The 25,019-nt window shown below is 47.0% G+C and overlaps 1 protein-coding gene across 3 annotated transcripts in view; it reads right to left on the reverse strand.

Moving 5' to 3' along the window:
• The window catches only part of EXOC3L2 (exocyst complex component 3 like 2), a 547,377-nt gene that overhangs the window by 305,876 nt on the left and 216,482 nt on the right, over positions 1 to 25,019 (reverse strand). The window contains exon 1 of one of the 3 annotated variants that reach the window (XM_078660902.1): positions 20,763 to 21,182. The exons of the other annotated variants lie outside the window; for them this stretch is intronic. The gene's annotated coding sequence lies outside the window, so the exon portion shown is untranslated. Of the gene's footprint in view, positions 1 to 20,762; positions 21,183 to 25,019 lie in introns of those variants that run through there. 3 annotated transcript variants of the gene reach the window in all.

The raw sequence follows: 25,019 nt of genomic DNA on the forward strand, positions 1-25,019 counted from the left end.
CTCCTCCGGTCATGAGTTCAGGCTAGGGTCTTGATCTTCCTCACCATACCGCACACAACGTATCTTCTCTAACTCCTAAGTTTTCCCTGGAAATATTGTTCTGATGCTGCCTCTCCTTGCCCGGAATCCAACCAGCGCTGCGGCCGCTCGCGCTCTCCTCCAGAAGTCCGCTGCTCGCTTTCAGACCCCTGGCTGTCCCTCGGTACTTCAACTCTTAAGTTTTCTGACTTCGGTGGGACTTTGTATTTTGCTTATTGGGGCCCGTCTAACACCTCTTCGCTTTGTCTCTCATATTCCGACTGAATCTCCGTATTCTCTCAATTAAGCTGCTCAGCCCATGCCTCTCCTTATTCAGGGAGCTTGCGCTACCGGCGTCAGCATGCCGCCATGTTTCCCCTTGGTGCCTGCCTTGTCTGTTCTGATAATTGGCTTATGCAAACATTGTGTCAAAATGTTATTCAACATCTGATCATAACCATGGAATAACAAAATCCAAATCTGTTGCAAAAAAGGATACATGTGAAATTGCTTTAAAAATATTATGATTTGACTGTGTCAAATGGGAAATGGATAAAATATTCTATAGTCTCATAAGAAAGGTGAGTTGGGTTTCTGTAACAAACATTTAAAGCCTCCCTCTCTTACGTAACATGTTGCTTTCCTGTGACAGCATTTTTCCTGCTGTGCTGCAATATAGCTGAAAGTCTCATGTTCTACAAACTCAACTGGAAGCCTCCCCTGCAAAAAAAAAACCCTCAAACCAAGCATATTGAAAGTGTGAGCTCACAAACTCAAGGACCCCGACAGAATACAATAACTGTCAACCTCAGATCCAGTTGCATAAGGCACAGGGAAGTAGTGTTGATGTTGCCAGGAAGGATGAGGGCGGTCGCATGCACATATTACAAGAGCGCTTTAATGTGATTGGCTCTGCTGCAAATTTACATGGGTGATGCTAACCGATTGCTAATTGGGCCAACAGATATTATTGCTATTGGCATAAAGAGATGCAATAAGAAGGGTTGCAGATTGATTCACAACAAAGCATAATTATTGGTCTGTGTTTACTAATAACTAATGTGACCAAGGTACTATTATCAAAAAAAGAAACACTTCCATGGACGTCAAGACTTAATTTTTACAGATGTGTGCTGCGGGTAGGTATGAAGATGTCAACACCTCCTAGAAATGGAATGGCATATGTGTACTACGACGGCACAAGAGTTATGTCAACTTTTTAGGAGCAGTGTATCTTCCTTCATCTTCTGAATAGCCCATATAAAGTGTCAGTTCATGTGGGACATTTACTGTACAGACATTGCAGAGCAAACTGAAAACAAGGCAAGGCATCCAGACGTTTTTTGCAACAAATATCAAGATTTCTGCATCATCACTCAAAGTTGTTGGACTAAAAGAAAGCGTACCAAAGGATAGATTTACTTGAGTCAGGAGAAGAACCAATAGGTCTCTTGGTGATCTGTTCTGCAATTATCTAATTGAAGTGGGAGTGTATTTTAACAACTGAGCCGAACGCGCAGCAGACTTCGGTGAGTACTGCTGGAGCTCCATTAGGAGTCTAGTTTTTAAACTCATTTTTGTGTTTTTACTGCTCACCTTGTTTAGCTGCTGATTTGGACATTGCATTAGGCACTGGGTACTTTTCAAACCATGCTTGTGTCCTCCGACCCTGGTCCACTGCAGCTAACGCTGTTTGAGTGGAGGGCAGACACACACGACGCAACACACCCCCCCGGCACGTCAGATGCTGACGGCAGGCTGGTGGGAGTGTATTTTAACAACTGAGCCGAACACACAGCAGACTTCGGTGAGTTCTGCTGGCCCTCCATAAGGAGTCTAGTTTTTAAACTCTTTTTTGTGTTTTTACTGCTCACCTTGTTTAGCTGCTGATTTGGACATTGCATTAGGCACTGGGTACTTTTCATACCACGCTCGTGTGCTCCGACGCCGGTCCACTGCAGCTAACGCTGTTTGAGTGGAGGGCGGACACACACGGCACGACACACCCCCCCTGGCACGTCAGACGCTGACAGCAGGCTGGTGGGAGTGTATTTAAAAACATCTATGAGCCGGACGCACGCAGCAGGCGCGCTACAGGCAAGCCCGTCTGTGCCCGTCCACGCACAGCACAAAACGAACGCTGATGTTGGGAGTTTTTATAATCTCCAGCAGTGGTCGCATGTATGCATTGAAGAGAATAGGGCTGATTGAGGACCCCTGAGGTGCCCCGTGTTCATTTTTTACAAACTCCGATTGATACTAAGGGAGCGCTACTGCTTGCCATCTTTCAGATAGGTAGAAGCGCACCCATCTCAACGCCACACCAGTCACTCCTAGGATTTCCAGCCTCGAGAGAAGTATATCGTGGTTGACTGTGTCGACTATCCATTCAAGAAATGTCACATTTGATAATATTTTTACAATTTTTGATACATACAAAAGATATAGCATAGCAACTCTGTTTTTGAAGAAACTGCAATTTTACACATTTTGTTTAGGTTTGGTTCAGAGCCCATGTTAATGGAAGTTCTTCAAATGTGAGTAAACATTTTGAACTATAGTCACAAAAAATTTGTATGAGTATGAGAGACGAATTGCATCTCTGATTGAGTGTACTTTTAAAAGTTTTTCCTATTCACAAACAGTGCCTCAATACGTCCGAAAAGCTACATCAGCCTCATGGTTTACTTCTGAAAGTCTCCTGACTATTCCTAAGGGTCAAATCCCTAAATGTGTAGAATTCTTTATTGTAGAGAACTCCACACAGAATAACTGTTTCAGTGCAAATGCACTTTTTATCTCCTACCACCTACTAAAAATTGGGATGATCCATCCCATTTCCAACGTTTAAAGGGGTTAGAGGAGAGTTTACCAATGCCCACAAATGTATATGTTTGCTGGCATTCCAAAATGTCCATGGCAAATCACGCTTTGGAAACACCCCCTTTCCACCCGTTGATTCGGATTTACTACTTCAGATTTATTTGCAGTTTTGACAGAGGAATCATGTGTTTTCTTGCACTGCCACACTTAATATAATTGTTCTATGATTTGTATACACTGCTAAGTGTTGGTGTGTTTCCTCTGTTTTGAAACACTTCCAGTTTTGATAGAAAACTGCATGAATACACAAGGTTTTAAAATATCATAAGGGGGGGTGGGATATGTGATCAAAACTCACGTTCCTGGTGTTAAATTCTCTTGATCACATCTTATTCCTGCATGAAGCATTTTCATCAAGGATCTGTTCTTGTTTTTATCATTCAATAATTGATTGACGGCAATGAAGAATTATTAACAATGGGGATTTCTAGTAGGCAGTGGTGTGCACCCTGTTAAAGTTGGGACCCTTCCTTCTAGTCAGGATGTGTAAAGACTTTGCATATAACACACAGTAACACATTAAAAACACTACAAAATGACACCACACCAGTTTTACAAAATTAGCCAAAGTTTATCTGTTCAAAACATGATAAAAATCCGACATATATAAATCAAGATCAGAATTTTGTAGGAATCAGCTCAAACTACAGTTCCTCAAAGTTGATAGATCCCTCTGGGGCAATTGTGGCGTTGTGCACCACTAATCCAACAGTTCAGGCTGACAGCAAAGTCGCGGGTCAGCTACAGTGTCAGGAAGACCTGCAAACAGTACCTTGGAAATGCTGGGTGCCGGAAATGTGTGATAGGATCTGAAGATGCGACATCACCGACGTCAGCAGACATTGGCTCTGGAGCTCAGTAGAGAAGTCATCAGGCCCTTGAAGTCACACATATTGCTGATCCAACTCCATGAGGTTGAAGTTAGGAACACTGGTGTGGGTGGGGCCGGGTCTGCGATGCGAAGCAGGGTGATGCAACATGCGGGGCGCACCGGTCACAGTGCAGGCAGCGACTCGGTGAATTAGTCTGACGTCGTCAGTGAGACCAGGGCTGTGATGTGAAGTGGAGCGATGGACGCATGTTGTCCACAGGTCATTGTGCAGGCAGCAGTGTGGTATTGTTGCTAAAGTGCTGTGGTTGGTAGACCCAAGTTTGCAATGCAAAAAGGGGCAATGTGTTGTGCACTGCCCACAGGTCATAATGCAAGCATAGGAGTAGGTTGACAATGTGGATTTCGTTGGACCAGGGCTGCTCTGTGGGATAAGGCGATGCTTCATGTCCTCACAAGCGGTGTCCACAGGTTACGGTACAGGCAGTAGCGTTGATGTCAGCATGGAGCAGCGGCATCCGTGATACCAGTGTTGTGTTGCGAAGCAATTCAACCAGTGGCGGCTCCCAGAGGGTGTGCTGCGGGGCGGGCTGTGGAGGGGCAGGGTGGGGGATAGTATACTCCGGCATCCAGTGGAACGGAGTTAAGTAAATAAATAAAACACTTTACATTGTGCGCGCTGCATCGCTGAGTTGGCTTTGCAGGACGTGCAATGTAAATTGTTTAATTTGTTTATTTACTTAACTCTGTTCCGTCGTATGCCAGAGTTTTCTACCCCCCACCCAGCCTCTACCCCACCCTGCTTCACCACCTCACAGCACTCCCTCGGCGAGCCGCCACTGGATGCGACATGCAGTGCCCACAGGTCACGTACAAGCAGCGGCTCGATGATCGCCTCAGGCGTTGGCATGGGTGAGACCAGGTTTGCATTGGGAATCAGGGCTATGCTTCGTTCTGTGCTGTCAGGTCACAGTGAAGACAGCAGCATTGAGGACAGCGTCGGTGTTACCTTTTTCTTCTGTCGCAGTACGAACATGCAGTTCCCAGTGCCGGTAAGCAGTTGAAGTTGAAGTTTTTGATGTGCCTGAGGTTTCCAACAGGAGGCAGGCTCTACCTCAAGCCGTTGGAGAAACTTAAACAGCAGGATCAAGAAAGTTCAGTCAAGTCCTTTCACAGCCCAAGACAGAGGCAGCATACAGAAGGATAACACAGCAAAGCACGCAGCAAAGTTGTAGCCTCTCCTGACAGTGTTTCCCGCTCATCTTCTTGGCATAGTCCTTAAGCCAGAGTATTCTAAACGTCTAGGGTTTTAGGTCCAATGCTTAGACCCTTTTGGTCTTTGAAGTATGCATTCTTCAAAGGATTGTCTTTGTGGTGCAAAAGTTTGTGTTCTGCTGGTCCTGGTTCCAGACACACTCCAGGGGGTGGAGACAGCTTTGTGAGAGGCCAGGCACAGCCCTATCCAGGTGTATGTGACAACTCCTCCCACCACACTTGCTCAGGAAGGCCCATGAGTCTGTTGATGGGCCATCAGGATATGCAGGGCACACCTCAACTCCCTTTGTGTGACTGTCTAGAGTGAATGCACAAACAACCCAACTGTCAGTCTAAACAAGACGTTGATTCCACAGGCAGGCAGAGGTACAGGATGGGAAAGCAAGACAATGACCACTTTCTAGAAGTAGTATAAGACTGGGGGAGAAGGAGGAATGAGAGACTAGGTCGCCCTCCAAATATATAGTGTACAACCAAGAATCCAAAGTATTGGGTTCCAAGACCTAGCTCATGTCGCGGTAACTGACCAGATTGATCAGTGATACCTGCCGAGAAAGAAAAATTTCTTTCTAGTGTCCCCTCACTCACCAGGGTTGCCCCACAGTGACATGCTTCATCATTGGGGCCCTCCCAGTTTTCTACGAAAAGGAGTGTGCTGCGACTCACAAACTACGCAGGAGCACTTCAAAGTGAGAGACTATGTGTAGTGCACGGTGGTGGAGTGGGTGTGGGTGTATTAAAAATACCAAGCTTAGTGGGCCTCAATAATTTTAGTTTGCTCCTAGACAGGTATATTAAAAACGGGGTGAGTATCACTGCCACCAACCTATAATGGGGACTGGTTCAGTGAGAAGGTCAACATGTTTCATGCTACCCCTAGCATTTCGTCAGGACCATGCAGGGACCAGCCCTGCATTTGCCACTCCAAAGTCCCTAATAAGACAGTGATAAATTAAAAATTAAGGAAAAAACACTAAATGTATGAAGCATGCGTTCATAATAGAATACATACGATTCCTTTTGGTTTCAAATGCTGCGAAAAGAAAACACACCATTAGTAGCATTTTCAAACCTCCCTTGCGAGGAGGGACACATAGTGTCCTCTCATGACGCACGCATCATGGGCTATGGTGAGTGGTTGCACCATATTGGCGCGTGCAGGCTCTCATGCCAGACAGTAGCTTTATAAGTAAGTGATTGTGAATTCACACACAGAAACAAGACAGGACTTGATATGACTAGGACGATAGACACAGAGAACACATAATATATGCATAGACAGAATTAAATTCAAATGGGGTATTCATAATATTTACTTGTAGCTGTGCTCAATGGCACTTCATGGTCTCTTTACGGGGTTCGTTTTCACCATATGGACTCAATGCTGGTTGTCCATTACGGTAATTTCATTCGGGCAATGCCAACTAAGTAAAATCTATTTTTTACAAATTTCTGTTTGGGCATTATAATGCCTTATTATAAGTTTCCCGTCTGAAGTAGATATCACTTTTACCATCAGGGGTATATTTGGCCCAAATCACCTTAGTGTATAAAGAAGAATTACCAAATTTGGACATCCCGTCCCCTTTTGTCTCTCTTCCTTAACTCTCATAACGAGGTATTTGTCTAGTTGGCATTGCCCGAATGAAATTACCGTTTTGCCAGGGTTTCACGCCTTTTGGCTTAATCCTATTTCCCTGCTTGCCATATTTATAAATAGGGTACAAAATAATCTATTTCCCAATTTTTGAAAAAAACGGACGTCAATGCTGATAACTTACTGCCTCCCAGCATTATTCCGATGCAGCGTTTTTCAACAAATACGACCGCTTTTTCTTGTATTTTCCCACATTACTAAAACAATATCTACAAAAGTAAAAACATAAAGCAGACTCCTTCGTAAGCTTTAAACTGATGTTTGTAAATAAACACGCCTTTTTCTTTCAATATCGTTTATTGTACAAAGGGATTTACACCCTTCCAAGATGGCCGACGACCGCTTATGGTCTAGCTGCCACATGACCGCTCCCGGAAGCCCGAAACAAACATAACTAAGTAGACGTGGCCACTGAATGAGATGCGGTCCCGGGGGAGCTGAATAGGTATTTCCCGCACGTGTTCCCAATCAAGGAAGTAAAGTGACATCTCTTTCTTTACCGGTCCTCTCTCGAATGATAATGCGCATCGAGCGAACGATTTTGGAGGAGATACTTACCGATCTCTCTTCCTTCTTCTCTTTCTAATCCCGTAATGGACAACCAGCATTGAGTCCATATGGTGAAAACGAACCCCGTAAAGAGACCATAGAGTGCCATTGAGCACAGCTACAAGTAAATATTATGAATACCCCATTTGAATTTAATTCTGTCTATGCATATATTATGTGTTCTCTGTGTCTATCGTCATAGTCATATCAAGTCCTGTCTTGTTTCTGTGTGTGAATTCACAATCACTTACTTATAAAGCTACTGTCTGGCATGAGAGCCTGCACGCGCCAATATTGTGCAACCACTCACCATAGCCCATGATGCGTGCATCATGAGAGGACACTATGTGACCCTCCTCGCAAGGGAGGTTTAAAAATGCTACTAATGGTGTGTTTTCTTTTCGCAGCATTTGAAACCAAAAGGAATCATATGTATTCTATTATGGACGCATGCTTCATACATTTAGTGTTTTTTCCTTAATTTTTAATTTATCACTGTCTTATTAGGGACTTTGGAGTGGCAAATGCAGGGCTGGTCCCTGCATGGTCCTGACGAAATGCTAGGGATAGCATGAAACATGTTGACCTTCTCCCTGAACCAGTCCCCATTATAGGTTGGTTGGCAGTGATACTCACCCCATTTTTAATATACCTGTCTAGGAGCAAAATAAAATTATTGAGGCCCACTAAGCATGGTATTTTTAATACACCCACACCCACTCCACCACCGTGCACTACACATTGTCTCTCACTTTGAAGTGCTCCTGCGTAGTTCGTGAGTCGCAGCACGCCCCTTTTCGTAGAGAACTGGGAGGGCCCCAATGATGAAGCATGTCACCGTGGGGCAACCCTGGTGAGTGGGGGGACACTAGAAAGAATTTTTTCTTTCTCTGCAGGTATCACTGATCAATCTGGTCAGTTACCGCGATATGAGCTAGGTCTTGGAACCCAATACTTTGGATTCTTGGTTGTACACTTTCTAGAAGTGGCATTTTCAATCACAATTTAAAAACCACCTTCACTAAAAGATGTAGTTTAAAATTGTGAGTTCAGACATCTCAAACTCCAACTTCCTCTCATCTTCCAATGGGAATCTGCACTGGAAATGTGTTTTCAGGAAGACCCTATGTAAACGTATGGAAGAGATAGCCTTGCAATAGTGAAAATGGAAAGGCACAGTATTGCACTATTAGGACATGTAAAAACACACCACTACATGTTCTACCTTTTAAGTACACTACACCCTGCACATTGTGGCTGACATGGGCTTACCATATGGGTGCCTTTCACGAAATAAAAGGGGAAGGGGTGTGGCCTGCAGTCGATGGAAACGGACGCGAGCTATAGAGCTCCGTCCACCGTCTCCCAGTTTCCACTAATCTTGACCCCCTACGGCTGCGAGGCAAGCTGCAAACTGCGCCGCAGCCCCTCGGAACACGAGGAGTGGCCTCGGCGGAGCAGTGCCCGTGAGTTGCGGCCGCCATCACGGGAGACTTGCCGATTCCTCCCTCACCGGGCCTGACTCCAAAATGGCGGCTGCAGACTAACCGCTGCCGCGGCTCCGATTCACTGGAGCACTCAGAGGGGCCCGAGGTCATCACCTGGCAAGCGCGGCAAACTGCAACACACTCCTGGGGAGATCAGCAGGGAGTGCACTGCCCCTACTGGGGATGTCTGACCTCCGACGTTCCTGCACTGGGACGTGAAATGGCGGTGGGGCACTGAGCGCCGGAGGAGTTCACCCACCTGGTGCTGCGGCAAGGTAGAAGACCGGCGGTCCTGCTCTGGGGACCCTTGACTGGACTGCCTCGGAGATCAGGCAGGTGCGGGTTATCTGGAGTGCCCTCAGTGTGCCCCATTATCCTGCCGTGATTGTCCCATTCCATCCCTCGGGCCAAGACATAAAATGGCGGCTGGGCAGAGGGGTCCCTGAGATTGCGGCTGAAGCGAACGAGGTCCTGTCTGGGTGGAGGCCCTTGTCATCTGCGTGTTGCGACTACTGTGAAGAGCAGCGGAGGAGTGTTCTGGGGGCTAGAGTGGCGGGCGCTGCCCGCAGAGAGGATCTTGCAAACTGGCGCTGCAACTTCCCCAGGGTTTCCCTCCCCCCGCCGATCCCTGGCACAATCCCTGGACAGGAGAGTGTTGTACCCTAAGAGGCATCTGGGCTAACACTGTGCTATAATAGCGCAGCATCTCACGAGGAGCTGAGACGCATGTGGACAGTTTGAAGATCCTTGGCTGCGGTGAGAGACCTCGATGGCACCTGGCGGTCCTCTTTGGGGGGCTGATGGGGGGCTACGGGTGCGGCATCTGGAGGAACATTTGCTGCAAGGTGACACACTTGGTCACATAAGACGGCCCACTAGAGACCCCCATTTCCCTGGGACCCACTGCCTGGGAACACGGGGTGGCCCATGGCACATGCGCATTGGGGGAGGCATGTGCGGGACACTGTATCTGTTGCACAAGCCCAGGGGACACCAATACAGGGATAACCAATTGCACAGATTGTTGGAATTGCTCCGTACTCCCGATCCGTGTCTGAAGGGTGCGAGGAGAACCTAGTACAGAATATACCTGCAGAATTGGCGGACTGCTGGGTGGTGTACGATTTCGGCAAAATGTGTTGGCTCGCGGCACTCACAGTGGTGGGACTACCGGGGGGCGAAGCTGGCTGGAGCTCTCTGGACTGGGGCAAACACCACCTTGGAGGTGACCCGTCGGGCTGGTTGAGGGTCTGGCATACCGCCCCCAGAAGACGATACAATTCATCGGGCGCCGCCACTACATAACCTCGAGATGGGGAGATCTCTAAAGAAAAGAGGCTTTGCTGCTCTGAGCATGGATGTCCCCGGACCCTACTCTGAGGAGGAAGAGATGGCACCTGATGTTAGTGGAGACTTGTTCTCCCGGAAGTCCACACTGGCAGACATCATGGAAGCAATAACGGCCTCCAGAACAGCGCTGGAAGGGAAGATAGATGCTATCGGTAAGGATCTCACCCTACTCAAGGATGACCTCCGTAAGCTCAAAGACAGGGTAGCGAGCAATGAAAAAGAACTTAAGAGCCTGAACTATGCAATACAAGACATGAGACGTTCTCTCACTACCCTGGAAGCCAAGGTGAAGACTTTGGAGCTGCGAGCTGAGGACAGTGAGGGGAGATCCAGGCAGAGCAATAATATCCGTGTCATTGGGATACCCGAAAAAATGGAGGGGTCCGACATGGTCAAATATCTGGAAGACTGGCTGCGAAACGAGGTGGCGCCCGAGGGCCTCTCCCCATTCTATGCCCTGAAGCGGGCCCACAGAGTACCGGCAAGGCCGCCGAAACCAGGGGCTCCTCCACGTCCAGTGGTGGCTAGGCTGTTGAGAGAACGCCGACTCAGCCGATCAGAATCCTCATCAGGCCGCAGCGACACTGACAGCCTGAGAGCCCACATGCCAGTGGTGACATCCCAGACGGCGTATGATCTTAAGTAAGGACACTGACATTACTTTTATTGAGCGGATCCTTCTGATACCTGATGTCCCTGCAACGCCAGTGCTGCCTTCGAGACCTGATGATCTCCCTTCTCTAGACCCTTAGGTAACATCCAGCTGAAGGGGGTATATTGACTGGAACACTTAGCGGGGAGGCGGCATCACAGGGTGTATAGCAGGGTCTCTTTTCTTGCTTAGAGGGGGCCGCACCACCATGGTCAATTGACAATGCTTGGAGTTCTCACAGTTTGAATGGGGACACCTTGTTGGCTACCTGTCCTGGGGAGGGGGAGTTGGGGCGGTTCTACTAGTTTGGGTTGTTTATGGGGGCCCAGGCGTGTCACGGGGACGTCGCTTTCTAGGGACTGCTTGAACAGACAACATCAATGGGACCCCCATTAGGACTGGCATGTCTCTCGTTGAATGTGAGGGGTATGCACTCTATGGTTAGGCGCCACAAGATACACTCTTAACTGATTCGCAGAGCGATACTGATAGCACTCCTACAAGAAACTCATCTCCTGGTGCCGGAGGGGAGGGCGCTGCAGTGCCTCTGGAGGGGTCAGGTTTACTATACTACATACTCTGCATATGCGAGAGGGGTGTTGATATGGATACGTGAGGGGGTCCCTTTTCACTGCACATCAGAGGTTGTGGACCCAGAGGGCAGATTTGTAGTGGTAACGGGGAGATTAGATGGGAGGGTCCTTACCCTGGGTACCTTACTGTCATGTACGTTAGCACACATACTCACAGGCTTGTTGCTCCTAGGGGGAGACATCAACTGTGCCACTGATGTTACCATAGATTGATCCCACCCACCACTTCCTAACGCACCTGCACATAGGGTTGCAGCGTCACGCCGTACCTGGCAACAGAAATGGGGCTTGATAGATACTTGGAGGTAGGGTCATCCTATGGACCGGGACTATTCCTTCTTTTCTGCTCTTCATGACTTGCACGTTCGTCTGGATGCCATTTTATGCTCGTTGGATGTCCATGGGGGGTTTAGTAGTAGTATCTCACAAGGACACTTTCAGACCACTACCCTATCCTGGCATGGTTGCTCTGGGTGCGCACAGGCCCCACAATACCCACATGGCGCTTGGGTCTGGAGGCCCTAGAAGATCAGGTCTTCCATACTACTATTGGCGCAGCCATCTCAGAGTACTTCCAGGCCAACGAGGACAAAGCTAGGTCCACCACTGTGGAATGGGACGCCGTCAAAGTCGTGATCAGAGGGCGGTGCATTTCTGAATTAGTGGGGGTCCGGAAGGTTCTCCTCTGGTATATTCATCAGGAAGATGAGCGCCTGCTTACTTTGGAGAGGGACAGACCAGGGAAACCGGACGCACACCGGGAAATGTTAGAAGCGAGAGCGGCAGTGGCTGTGCAGGTGGAGCGCCTGCGCTGCTTCGACTATAAGACTTCTACAACGAGGGCACATTCTAAAAGTGATAAATCAGGAGGCCTTTTGACTTGGCTGGCAAATCCTGCTAGGCGAGGTTCAACCATACTGGAGCTCAGAGACCAGGGGGATATTGTTAAATACGATCAACAGGGAATCAATGATCTATTCTTTGACTATTATACCAAACTGTACTGAAGCCGTTTGGCCCCATCTGACGCTGAGCTGCAAGAGTTCACGCGGGGATGGACTTGCCGACGCGCGAGGAGGACGCATCAACTCTACTGGGTCGCGAGATAGAGGTTCCAGAACTCCGCAGCGCCATCAAAAGTATGGCACGTAACAAAACGCCGGGCACTGATGGTCTCCTGGTGGAATTTTACCTTACCTACATTGATTTATTAGCTCCCCAACTCACTCGCCTATACAATGATGCCAAGACGCTTGGTAAGTTACCGGCCTCCACTAGGGAGGCGATCATAGTTCCCCTCCTGAAACCGGGCAAGCAGGCCTGGGACATATCGGCGTATTGCCCATTGTCTATGCTCAACCTCGATTATAAAATACTAAGTAAGATCCTGGCCTCTCGACTGCTCCCTCACATGCCTACCCTCATCCATGCTGACCAATCCAGATTCATTCCGCATAGGAACATGGCCCTGAACGTCCGTAGACTTTTGCACATTTTAGAGGCAGACTCCTACAACGCTGACACTGCTGCGACATTAGCAGTAGACATGGAAAAAGCCTTTGACAGCTTAGAATGGGCATTGCTTTTCCAAGTAATGGGCATACTGGGTCTTGGTCCTGTATTCGTGAAATGGACAGCTCTTTTGCACACTGACTCTACCGCAAGGGTAAAGACGGGAGGAGTGATCTCAGAGGCATGCCAGGTGGGACTGGGCACACGTCAGGGTGTCCACTCTCCCCGCTGTTGTTCGCTCTGGTGGTGGAACCTCTCGCAGCACGTGCTAGACTGGGGAGAGCTTACCAGGGACTGAACGCTCATGGACCATATAGCACTTTATGCAGACGATCTCCTCCTCTTCCTTGCTGACTCTGGAGAAGTCTTACTGGGAGCCAAGAAGCTGCTTCACAATCTCAGCAGGGTGGCGGGGTTAAATGTGAATTAGTCAAAATCATACCTCTTTCCAGTGCGAGAGAATAGGTTAGGTCTAGAGCGTACAGAGGGAGTGAACTGGGAAAACAGATGCTTGCCCTATCTAGGCACCCTTATCTAACATGACCCTGTAGATATGCTTGAAGGCAACATTGGGAAGGCCATTGGAGAAACCAGGGCCAACTTTGAATTTTGGGGTTCCCCCTCTTGTCTCTCGCCGGATGTGTGGCACTCCTTAAAATGGTGACCCTCCCGTAACTCCTGTATCTTTTTTGGACCCTCCCGATCTGGATCCCAGCTCCCTACTTCAAACAACTCCACACAATGATAACCGCTTTCCTTTGGGGCACGGGTAGGCGCAGGGTAGCCCTTAGTACACGTAGGCGCCCCAACCGGAGGGTGGTTTGGCGGTTCCGGACTACAAAAATTACTATTTAGCAGCCCAATTCCAATGGCTCACCAATGGGTCGCGCGGGCCACTAGAAGGGGGGGAGCCGGATGTGGTCTTTGGGCCCCTGATGGGCTTGTCCCGTATAGTACTCCGACTCCCGATTGGCCCCCCAGCCCCTCACCCTAGAATTTGCTACTGCGAGGAAATGCTGGAACAGGCACCTGTGGAGAGCCTCGATTAAATGCCCCTATGCCCCAGAGATACCCTTGCATATATGTAGGGCCTTGTCACATGGGGGTATCTGGCGTAAACTGGAGGGTTGGGCACAGCAAGTGCAAACCACTATGGGGTAACTAAATGAGGGGGAACTCTTCTTCCATTTGATGACCTGCTGGCCCGCTATGACCTGCCCGGAGGCGACTTCTTACAGTACACTGCCCTCACGACAGCCATCAGGAAGCATTGGGGAACGGTCTTGACGGAACCGCCCACCTCTATGGGATGCCAATATGTGGTGAGGGCGGTGGCACACTCAAGGCAGTGACATGCCTTAACAGATGCATGACACTGGAATCCTTACACCCCCATCTGCTCTAAAGCTCAAGTCGGAAACGGACATAGGGACTGCTATCCCCGACAAGGCATGAGATGACCTGGTGGAGAGAGCCTGGAAGAGCACAAGGAATGCGAGGTTCCAGTTAATATACTTCCATATACTACACAGAGCACACCTTACCCGGCAGACACTGCATACCTATTTTCCGGCCCACCCTGCGACTTGCCCAAGATGCAACGCAGATCATGCAGATTTTAAACATATGCTATGGGAATGCCCGGCGCTAGATAGTTATTGGGAAGAAGTAACAGCTGTACTGACAGACATAACCGACAGGGATTTGGAGCCCTCTATGGCCCACTACATCCTATACTGGTTTCCCCATACCTCCAAAAATAAATTCACCAGTAAATGTATAGACCTGGGCTTCCTACTGGCCAAGAGAACCATCACCACACACTGGAAAGAACAGCGAGCTCCTGGTGCTGTTAATTGGAAAGCGAACCTACTGAAATGGGCTAAGTGTGAGGGGGTGATTAGATTACAGATTGCAAATCATACGGGGAGTGAAAAGGCGATGGACAGGGCGAGAGCTTGGGAACTAATAGTAATGGCACTCAAAACCCCTGACGAAGCGGAAGATGATGCGCATGTGCACAGCCCGGTGGCGGCGGTGGATTAGCCCGTGGTGGTCTGGGCGCCCACCCTGATGGGTGCCTCGAGGTGGGAAAAGGCGCCTACCCTATGTATATTTGTTCATTTTCAATCTCCCCTCGTTCCAACGAGCTGCCATTCTTGCGGCTTGAGCTTCCTAGATCCTGCAAAGCCAGTACCTAAATGACATGCCTGGGAGGGTCGGGAGGGAAGTTGGGAGATCACATTTCTCTATGACTGACCAAGGACACTTGTACAGGACTAACCCTGGGATCTGCATGGACTATAGAGGTGGGTAGCACACGGGATGTGCATTGTTTCATCGATTACGACTAAATGCCCAGGATCTTTTTGAATTGCCAATAAGCCTGTTCGAAAGTTGATATGAACCATCTCCTGTTGCTATGAATGTGCCTTAACTGCCCTCCTTGATACAGGGCGACCTACGATGGTCTGGGGCATGTAACCGAAAACCCTTGTTTCCCCATACCTCCAAAAATAAATTCACCAGTAAATGTAAAGACCTGGGCTTCCTACTGGCCAAGAGAACCATCACCACACACTGGAAAGAACAGCGAGCTCCTAGTGCTGTTAATTGGAAAGCGAACCTACTGAAATGGGCTAAGTGTGAGGGGGTGATTAGATTACAGATTGCAAATCATACGGGGAGTGAAAAGGCGATGGACAGGGCGAGAGCTTGGGAACTAATAGTAATGGCACTCAAAACCCCTGACGAAGCGGAAGATGATGCGCATGTGCACAGCCCGGTGGCGGCGGTGGAGTAGCCCGTGGTGGTCTGGGCGCCCACCCTGATTGGTGCCTCGAGGTGGGAAAAGGCGCCTACCCTATGTATATTTGTTCATTTTCAATCTCCCCTCGTTCCAACTAGCTGCCATTCTTGCGGCTAGAGCTTCCTAGATCCTGCAAAGCCAGTACCTAAATGACATGCCTGGGAGGGTCGGGAGTTGGGGGATCACATTTCTCTATGACTGACCAAGGAGACTTGTACAGGACTAACCCTGGGATCTGCCTGGACTATAGAGGTGGGTAGCACACGGGATGTGCATTGTTTCATCGATTACGACTAAATGCCCAGGATCTTTTTGAATTGCCAATAAGCCTGTTCGAAAGTTGATATGAACCATCTCCTGTTGCTATGAATGTGCCTTAACTGCCCTCCTTGATACAGGGCGACCTACGATGGTCTGGGGCATGTAACCGAGACCCCTTGTTTCTCTACACGCTGCATGTTCTTTTTGAATGTACAATAAATCAATAAAAATGTGTTTTTAAAAAAAATGAAATAAAAGGGATGGTTTAGGCCTGGCAGGTGAGTGAACTTGCCAAGTCGACATGGCAGTTTAAAACTACACGCACAGACACTGCAGTGGCAGGTCCTAAAGCCAGCACAAACAGGTCAGAAAAAATGGGAGGAAGGAAGCAAAATATTTGGGGATAACCTTGCAAAACTGCCAGGTCTAACAAGAATCACCAGAGTTTTAGATTGGGTTAATGAATTAATGATACGGTTTTGGCAGATGATAGTCTCGGGTGTGCAATTACATCAGTCAAATGGTTGAGAAAGAAACATACTGGGACTCACAATGTTTGATAGAAGTAGGAATGTAAGCTGGTCATCAACAAATCAGCCCCATCGGGAATACCTCTCAATTAAAGTTTAAATGACATTGGTGGTATAACAACGTTCTTACAAATGGCACAACGAAATCCATATGCTAACTGTTCCTTGCCTAATCCATGCTAAGCACTTCGCCCTCCTTGATCTATGTCTCTTCACCGTGGCTATTGAAACGTTTATCACTGAAATGCAGTGCTTAATTTGAGCCGGTGATTTCTGGTGCTCAGCAGCGGCACTTCATCAACACCGGTGCTTTTCATGAGCATCAGTTAAGGACACATTAATTTACGGGGAGATTAAGTGATTTGCCCAGATTCACAGGATGTTGAGCCGACACTAAGACTTGAACCTTGTTCCCCAGCTCTGAAGTCTGGCCATTACGGCACATCTTCTCCCCACTTTCATGGTTAGTAGTAGTTGGCTTTGTTTTAGCATGCGCTAACAGGAGAAATGGGCTGGTGCAAGCTGCCTCCTGACGAAAGGCCCGGTACTCACTTTTTTTTTTACAAATTAACCACTGCTGAAATGTTATTGCACCAAACACATGGCAAGCCACTGTTCAACTTTCATTGTACGATCAGCTGTGCTGGAACTTGCAGGTGCATCGAGTAAATCAGAAAAAAAAGTTTTAACAATACCTTTCCAGAACAGGAAGCCAGCTCCATGATTTGCTGCCATATTTAGAAATGTTATAATCTATGGGTAGATGAGTTGAGATAATCTTTTGCATCGCTCGTAGCCGCATACTTCGAGAGTATCAACGTATTGTGGCTTTTGCCACACAACCCAAAAGGTAACAGGTTTGCTGTGCCCCTATCATCAATGCCACGACTCCACGAGCATGCACCGGAGTGCTCTCCAAATGAAACCCAGCTCATTCATTTGCTGGAGTCAGACATGTTTGTTCCACCCAGTCTGTGACCTGTTGATACATTGCCGGTAAACACAGCTGGCACACACCCTCATTGGAACAGAGGGCACAGTTTGGTCAACAACTCTCAGGGAGTTATTCACACTACATGGTGTCTCTTAGCACTCCTGCAATCACACCTCTGAATGAACAATTGACAGACATGAGAAATGCCGCTGCTGGTTCCTGCCTGGCATGCTCTCTTTCTGCAACAAGCATTGGCAACGTAGTTTTTAAACCTATAGCATAATGATTTTTGTTGAGGCTGCACAGCGCATGCAACAAAAATAAACCAAACAAAAAAAACGGCACGATGACGTGGCCTCTGCTGCCAGTGTCACAGCATTCTGTAGGCACCGATCCAGGATGGCGGATCGTACTTCAATTTGTAAAGAAATATATTTTTCGCGTGGAAAAGTTGATTATAAAATCAGACTGGGGGTGCGGGGAGAAATAGAGCGTGTGGATAAGTATTGGAAAAGCAGCACGAGTGAGAGAGCAATGAATGTGTAGGGAGAAATTCACATGGTGCAGTGAACAACACAGAGTGTGGGAAGTGGGGAAAAGAGAAAGAGAGAAAAAGAGTGCGGGCAGGAGAGTTTGGGGCGAAGCACACAAAAGTGAGAGAGCAGCACACATGGCAGAGCGAAACATGAGGCAGTAGGAAAGAACATGAGGAAGACATCTGGAATACACAAGCATTCTCATTGAGTGCTTAACCAAAATACAAAAAAGTAGTTCGCTTATAAGAAAGCAGTGGGAGGATAGAATTCACTCAGTGAAACGGATAGCAGAATTATTATGCTCTAGGTGATAGACAAACACAAGAAAAGCAAGGAAAGTAACTGAATAAGAAGCAAGCAAATGAGAGTGACAATAAAGCCAACAAATCAAGTTCTTCATAAGCCCATAATAGGTCTATCGCAACCAGACAGCTTGCGCTGTCTGGTAGGCAAGATCTAAGAGTGAAGGACACCAGTCAGCCAATCAAAAAAATGAAAAGAGGATATGATCAAGGGGAAAGACAAACACAAGAAGAGCAAGGCAAGTCATTAAATAAGAAGCAAGCAAATGAGAGTGACAATAAAGCCTACCAAAAATGTTCTTGGTAAGCCCATAATAGATATTTCCCAACCAAACAGCTTGTCAATGCTTGATTGGTAAAAAGTGCCAGGCCCTTCTAGACTGGCCTTTGCAGTTTGCACCACCCATTGCCCCTGCAGTGCTGTCAGTGTCAGTAACAACATAACTAACAACTATCTCATGTCTGTCTCCAAGAGTGACAATTCTGAGTACTCCAGGCCACCTAAAGCTATAAGAATGGAGTACCAAGACAGGGCTGGACTGGCTGTAGCAGGCACCGGGCGTTTTCCCGGTGGGCGGGAAGGTTGGGGTCTGGTTTTTGACTGGTGGGGGGTGTTTTTGGTACAGAGGGACGGTTTTGCAGCAATGCTGCAATATTGCCCCCCAGTACCAGAAGCCGGAGCAGTGTTTCCCACTACCACCATCCTTTCCCCCTCTCCCGCTGCCGCCAGCCAGACTTACTTGCCAGGGCCGGTTTGCGGTCCCAGTCCGGCCCTGGACTAAGCCTTTCTGTAAGGCTTATCATCATACAATTTAACAAGAAACATCGTTCACAATTTATTTTGTTGAAAAAGGGTTGCTTAGGTCTGCCTAACAGACTGGAAAAAAAATCATTTTTTCCACACTCTTCAAAAGTACAATTTTGTATGAATCGCCACAACTCAGACCCTATGTAAGCAAAGTGTTACCATAAGAGCAGACACTGCTGTATGTCACGACTATGAACCCTTTAGCCAATGAGGTGTAAAGCTCTTGTGGAGGTGTACATTTGACACCAGTTATTCCATGAACGGATTCAAGTTCTCCATTATCTCATAGCAGCCACGAAGCCCATCCTCTTTTGCAATACAAATAATTACATTTCTGTATCGTAAACTCGACAGAATTGGTCTTTTAACACTGTAGATACATACAAGCTGTTAAATGTGTTACCGCATTCAGAACATTATTTTACCATAATAGGCGGAGTAGACATGAAGGACTCAAGCTTTGCGGTTGCACACTCACCTTAACAGCAGAACGTTCTGTGCTAAATTTCCAGCTCTTGTAACAGTTCCCAAAAGTGGCACAGTAAGGGCTCTCAGGGCATTAATGCAAGGAAGGAAACTGCTCCATCCCCTACTTTTATAGTAAAAAGACTCTAATTGTGGTGAAGTGGGAAAGAGCGTGGGAGACATTATATTTTTGGAAGGACACAAACTGTCTGGACTGGAAACCCAGACCCGGCGCTTACTAGGGCCCACCAGCACTCATTTTTGGTGATCTAGGCACATTTTTCCTGAACAGACCTTGAACCAAACAAAGAAAAACAAAAACACAACAAGGGGGAAAGAAGGAGGGAGAGAAAGATGGAAAGACAGTGACAAAGGCAGAAAAAAGGGTTGAAGAAATACCCAGCAAGAGTAAGATAAAAAGGTAGGCAATATCGAGATGTAGATTTAAGAGGCATCAGGGAATCAAGGCTAGGCATACATGGTTTGTTGGCATGTCGACATTCAATTGCGATGGCTGCGGGCTTCCTGACTATTTTTTATGTTAATTTCACTGCTTGACAATAGAATGAGTTGCAACCCCTCAAAAATAATGAGAGAAATTAACTAAATAGCCAAACAAAGAAGTCATGGTTTCCCCGGCCCTCCCCCCAATCAAGAGTTTGCTCCTCAGGTATCAGTTTCAATAAGAATTATGCCATGTGCAGCATGCCTTCGGATACATATTGTCGCCACTGTTTTATCCTCGGGAATCCCTTCAAAATTTGACTGATGGTATTGTCCCTTACATCCCCACAGTCCAAAAACAGGGAGAGATACATTTCGCCCACTCATCCAATTCCCACGCTAAGGAAAGTGGGCTTCTTGATAACCTGGGGCCCCTGTGCCACTGCACCTGCAGCACTATAGCTCGCTAAGCCCCAGGCTCCCAAAGCAATTTACACAAATATATAAGAACAGCTTAGCAAAAATAGAACATGGGTCTGGAATAGACTGACTGGATTTGCTGAGAGCTGTCTTCGTGAAGGTAACACAATAAACGGTTTGAGGGTTTGTATCGTTTTGTACTATATTGTATCGTTTTTACAGCATGTGCAACGCCTATGTGGGGCGCTAAGGAGCTTACCCACACTGAAAGCAAGCTACACTATGTATGATGTGCGGTTACTGTTTGTCCCAAGCCCCGTATCCACTTCCCCGGATAAGTACCCATACCCTCACCAGAAAAAAAAAGTGACAGCAAATGTTTTCATTCAAGAACTAGCTAAAACCACTTAACCTGAAGCAGGAGCCTTAACCCACTTGGCTACCTTACCCGACTGCAGGCTGCGCGTCCTCGCGGAGGCTGAAGAGTCACTTCATCTGCGGAGACGCCAGCGCCCGGCTACATGTCCGCAGCGCGTCCCTCCGCGGCGGCAGGCTGAAGGGGAGTGAGGAGGCAGCCGCGTTCTCATCCTCTCCCCAGCGCCTGATAAACATCAGAAGTAAGTCTCTTTCCTCTGAATGCGATCACACGGCGTGACATGGGTTTCCTGAAAGACTCGCTGCTCTCGGCTTGTCCGTCCATCCTGTTTGGCGGCTGGACAGCTTCCAGCAAGAAGGCGACAAATATATCTTCCTCGGAAGGGTGGGCCTCTGCGGTGCCCTTCCTGGCCCGGTGGGTCAAGAGGAGAGCCCGCTGACCCCGGACACAAGCCAGGTACCACCCAGTGACTAGGATGGGCTGAGCCCTTGCACCGAACAAAAAACACAGACCGGTTATCTTCGGTTAACATAGTACACGTGTCACTGATACAACCCGACTGCCAGCAGTGAACCAAAACATGATGCGAGTACCGCATACCAGGAGCTGATACTGCTTCAGGTACAGTACAACACAGATAATGCTCACTGACCCAGGATGCTGATTCAAGTACAGTACAACACAGATAATGCTCACTGACCCAGGATACTGCTTCAGGTACAGTACAACACAGATGTTCACTGACCCAGGGTACTGCTTCAGGTACAGTACAACACAGATAATGTTCACTGACCCAGGATACTGTACAGTACAATACAGATAATGTTCACTCCTGACCCAGGATACTGTTTCAGGTACAGTACAACACAGATCATGTTCACTGACCCAGGATACTGCTTCAGGTACAGTACAACACAGATAATGTTCACTGACCCAGGATACTGATTCAGGTACAGTACAACACAGATAATGTTCACTGACCCAGGATACTGATTCAAGTACGGTACAACACAAATAATGTTCACTGACCCAGGATACTGTTTCAGGTACAGTACAACACAGATAATGTTCACTGACCCAGGATACTGCTTCAGGTACAGTACAACGCAGATAATGTTCACTGACCCAGGATACTGTTTCAGGTACAGTACAACACAGATAATGTTCACTGACCCAGAATACTGATTCAGGTACAGTACAACACAGATAATGTTCACTGACCCAGGATACTGCTTCAGGTACAGTACAACACAAATAATGTTCACTGACCCAGGATACTGTTTCAGGTACAGTACAACACAGATAATGTTCACTGACCCAGGGTACTGATTCAGGTACAGTACAACACAGATGTTCACTGACCCAGGGTACTGCTTCAGGTACAGTACAACACAGATAATGTTCACTGACCCAGGATACTGATTCAGGTACAGTACAACACATATAATGTTCACTGACCCAGGATACTGATTCAGGTACAGTACAACACAGATGTTCACTGACCCAGGGTACTGCTTCAGGTACAGTACAACACAGATAATGTTCACTGACCCAGGATACTGATTCAGGTACAGTACAACACAGATAATGTTCACTGACCCAGGATACTGATTCAGGTACAGTACAACACAGATGTTCACTGACCCAGGGTACTGATTCAGGTACAGTACAACACAGATAATGTTCACTGACCCAGGATACTGATTCAGGTACAGTACAACACATATAATGTTCACTGACCCAGGATACTGATTCAGGTACAGTACAACACAGATGTTCACTGACCCAGGATACTGATTCAGGTACAGTACAACAGAGATAATGTTCACTGACCCAGGATACTGATTCAGGTACAGTACAACACAGATGTTCACTGACCCAGGGTACTGATTCAGGTACAGAACAACACAGATAATGTTCACTGACCCAGGATACTGATTCAGGTACAGTACAACACAGATAATGTTCACTGACCCAGGATACTGTTTCAGGTACAGTACAACGCAGATAATGTTCACTGACCCAGGGTACTGATTCAGGTACAGTACAACGCAGATAATGTTCACTGACCCAGGGTACTGATTCAGGTACAGTACAACACAGATGTTCACTGACCCAGGATACTGATTCAGGTACAGTACAACACAAATAATGTTCACTGACCCAGGATACTGTTTCAGGTACAGTACAACACAGATAATGTTCAATGACCCAGGATACTGATTCAGGTACAGTACAACACAGATAATGTTCACTGACCCAGGATACTGATTCAGGTACAGTACAACACAGATGTTCACTGACCCAGGGTACTGATTCAGGTACAGTACAACACAGATAATGTTCACTGACCCAGGATACTAATTCCGGTACAGTACAACACAGATAATGTTCACTGACCCAGGATACTGCTTCAGGTACAGTACAACACAGATAATGTTCACTGACCCAGGATACTGATTCAGGTACAGTACAACACAGATAATGTTCACTGACCCAGGATACTGATTCAGGTACAGTACAACACAGATGTTCACTGACCCATGGTACTGATTCAGGTACAGTACAACACAGATAATGTTCACTGACCCAGGATACTGATTCAGGTACAGTACAACACATATAATGTTCACTGACCCAGGATACTGATTCAGGTACAGTACAACACAAATGTTCACTGACCCAGGGTACTGCTTCAGGTACAGTACAACACAGATACTGTTCACTGACCCTGGATACTGATTCAGGTACAGTACAACAGAGATAATGTTCACTGACCCAGGATACTGATTCAGGTACAGTACAACACAGATGTTCACTGACCCAGGGTACTGATTCAGGTACAGAACAACACAGATAATGTTCACTGACCCAGGATACTGCTTCAGGTACAGTACAACGCAGATACTGTTCACTGACCCAGGATACTGATTCAGGTACAGTACAACACAGATAATGTTCAGTGACCCAGGATACTGATTCAGGTACAGTACAACAGAGATAGTGTTCACTGACCCAGGATACTGATTCAGGTACAGTACAACACAGATGTTCACTGACCCTGGATACTGATTCAGGTACAGTACAACAGAGATAGTGTTCACTGACCCAGGATACTGATTCAGGTACAGTACAACACAGATAATGTTCACTGACCCAGGATACTGATTCAGGTACAGTACAACACAGATAATGTTCACTGACCCAGGATACTGATTCAGGTACAGTACAACACAGATGTTCACTGATCCAGGGTACTGCTTCAGGTACAGTACAACACAGATAATGTTCACTGATCCAGGATACTGATTCCGGTACAGTACAACACAGATAATGTTCACCGACCCAGGATACTGATTCAGGTACAGTACAACACAGATGTTCACTGACCCAGGGTACTGATTCAGGTACAGTACAACACAGATAATGTTCACTGAGTGTCCAAAAAGTTCTCAACAAAAAAAAATATTCTCTGCTCCTCCAATGGAAATCTCCTTGCTCAATAACCGTGTATGTAGTATCCAACACCGCGTATTCGTGTTCATCCAATATCTTCTATTCCAATATTCTCTATGTGTCAGTCACTCCCCATGGTTTCAAATGTACAGTAAATTTAAATCTCCTTAGATCCTAGGCATCGATCACCAGTCTCTCCGATCACAGGTCTCCAATTCTTTTCCGGGAGCGTCCGTACACAAGCCCTTATATCATAGGTAGCCGGCGTTCTATGATACAGTAGACGGTTATTGAGCAAGGAGATTTCCATTGGAGGAACAGAGAATATTTTTTTTGTTGAGAACTTTTTGGACAGCCCTAACGAAGTCATTGTGCCTTACATAGCACGACGAAACACGTGTTGGCTGCGGTTGGATGTGAACATTGGAACAATAACGACTAACTGGAATATAAGGATTTTGTCAATTGGATCAATATAAGGAACTGGAACATATTTGGACTTCCTGCATTGTGATAATTTGTATGACCTTTTGGATTTGAGGATACTCCGTTTATATGGTTTTGAGTGCTCAGGGAGAAATTTTGATGTTATAGTAAGATCTACCTGTGTAGATTGTAGTGGGTATGTTTGATAACCATACCCTTCACCCTTAGTAGCACCGATTGTAACTGAATCTCTAGATTTTCCCTAATACAGTGCTGAGCGCCCTGTTGTGAACTGGTTACCTATTTTATTTTTCTTTGTGTAATGTAACTGGTGTTCAAGAAAAGTGCTCCAATACCTTTGGACCAAGTTTACGCTATATCAAACTGCAACAATAAAAAATAATTTGGACCCTGATAATCCATATCAGGCTTTACTGGTCATGGAAA

This window comes from Lissotriton helveticus, chromosome 9, assembly GCF_964261635.1.
Source record: "Lissotriton helveticus chromosome 9, aLisHel1.1, whole genome shotgun sequence".
Taxonomy (NCBI): Eukaryota; Metazoa; Chordata; class Amphibia; order Caudata; family Salamandridae; genus Lissotriton; species Lissotriton helveticus.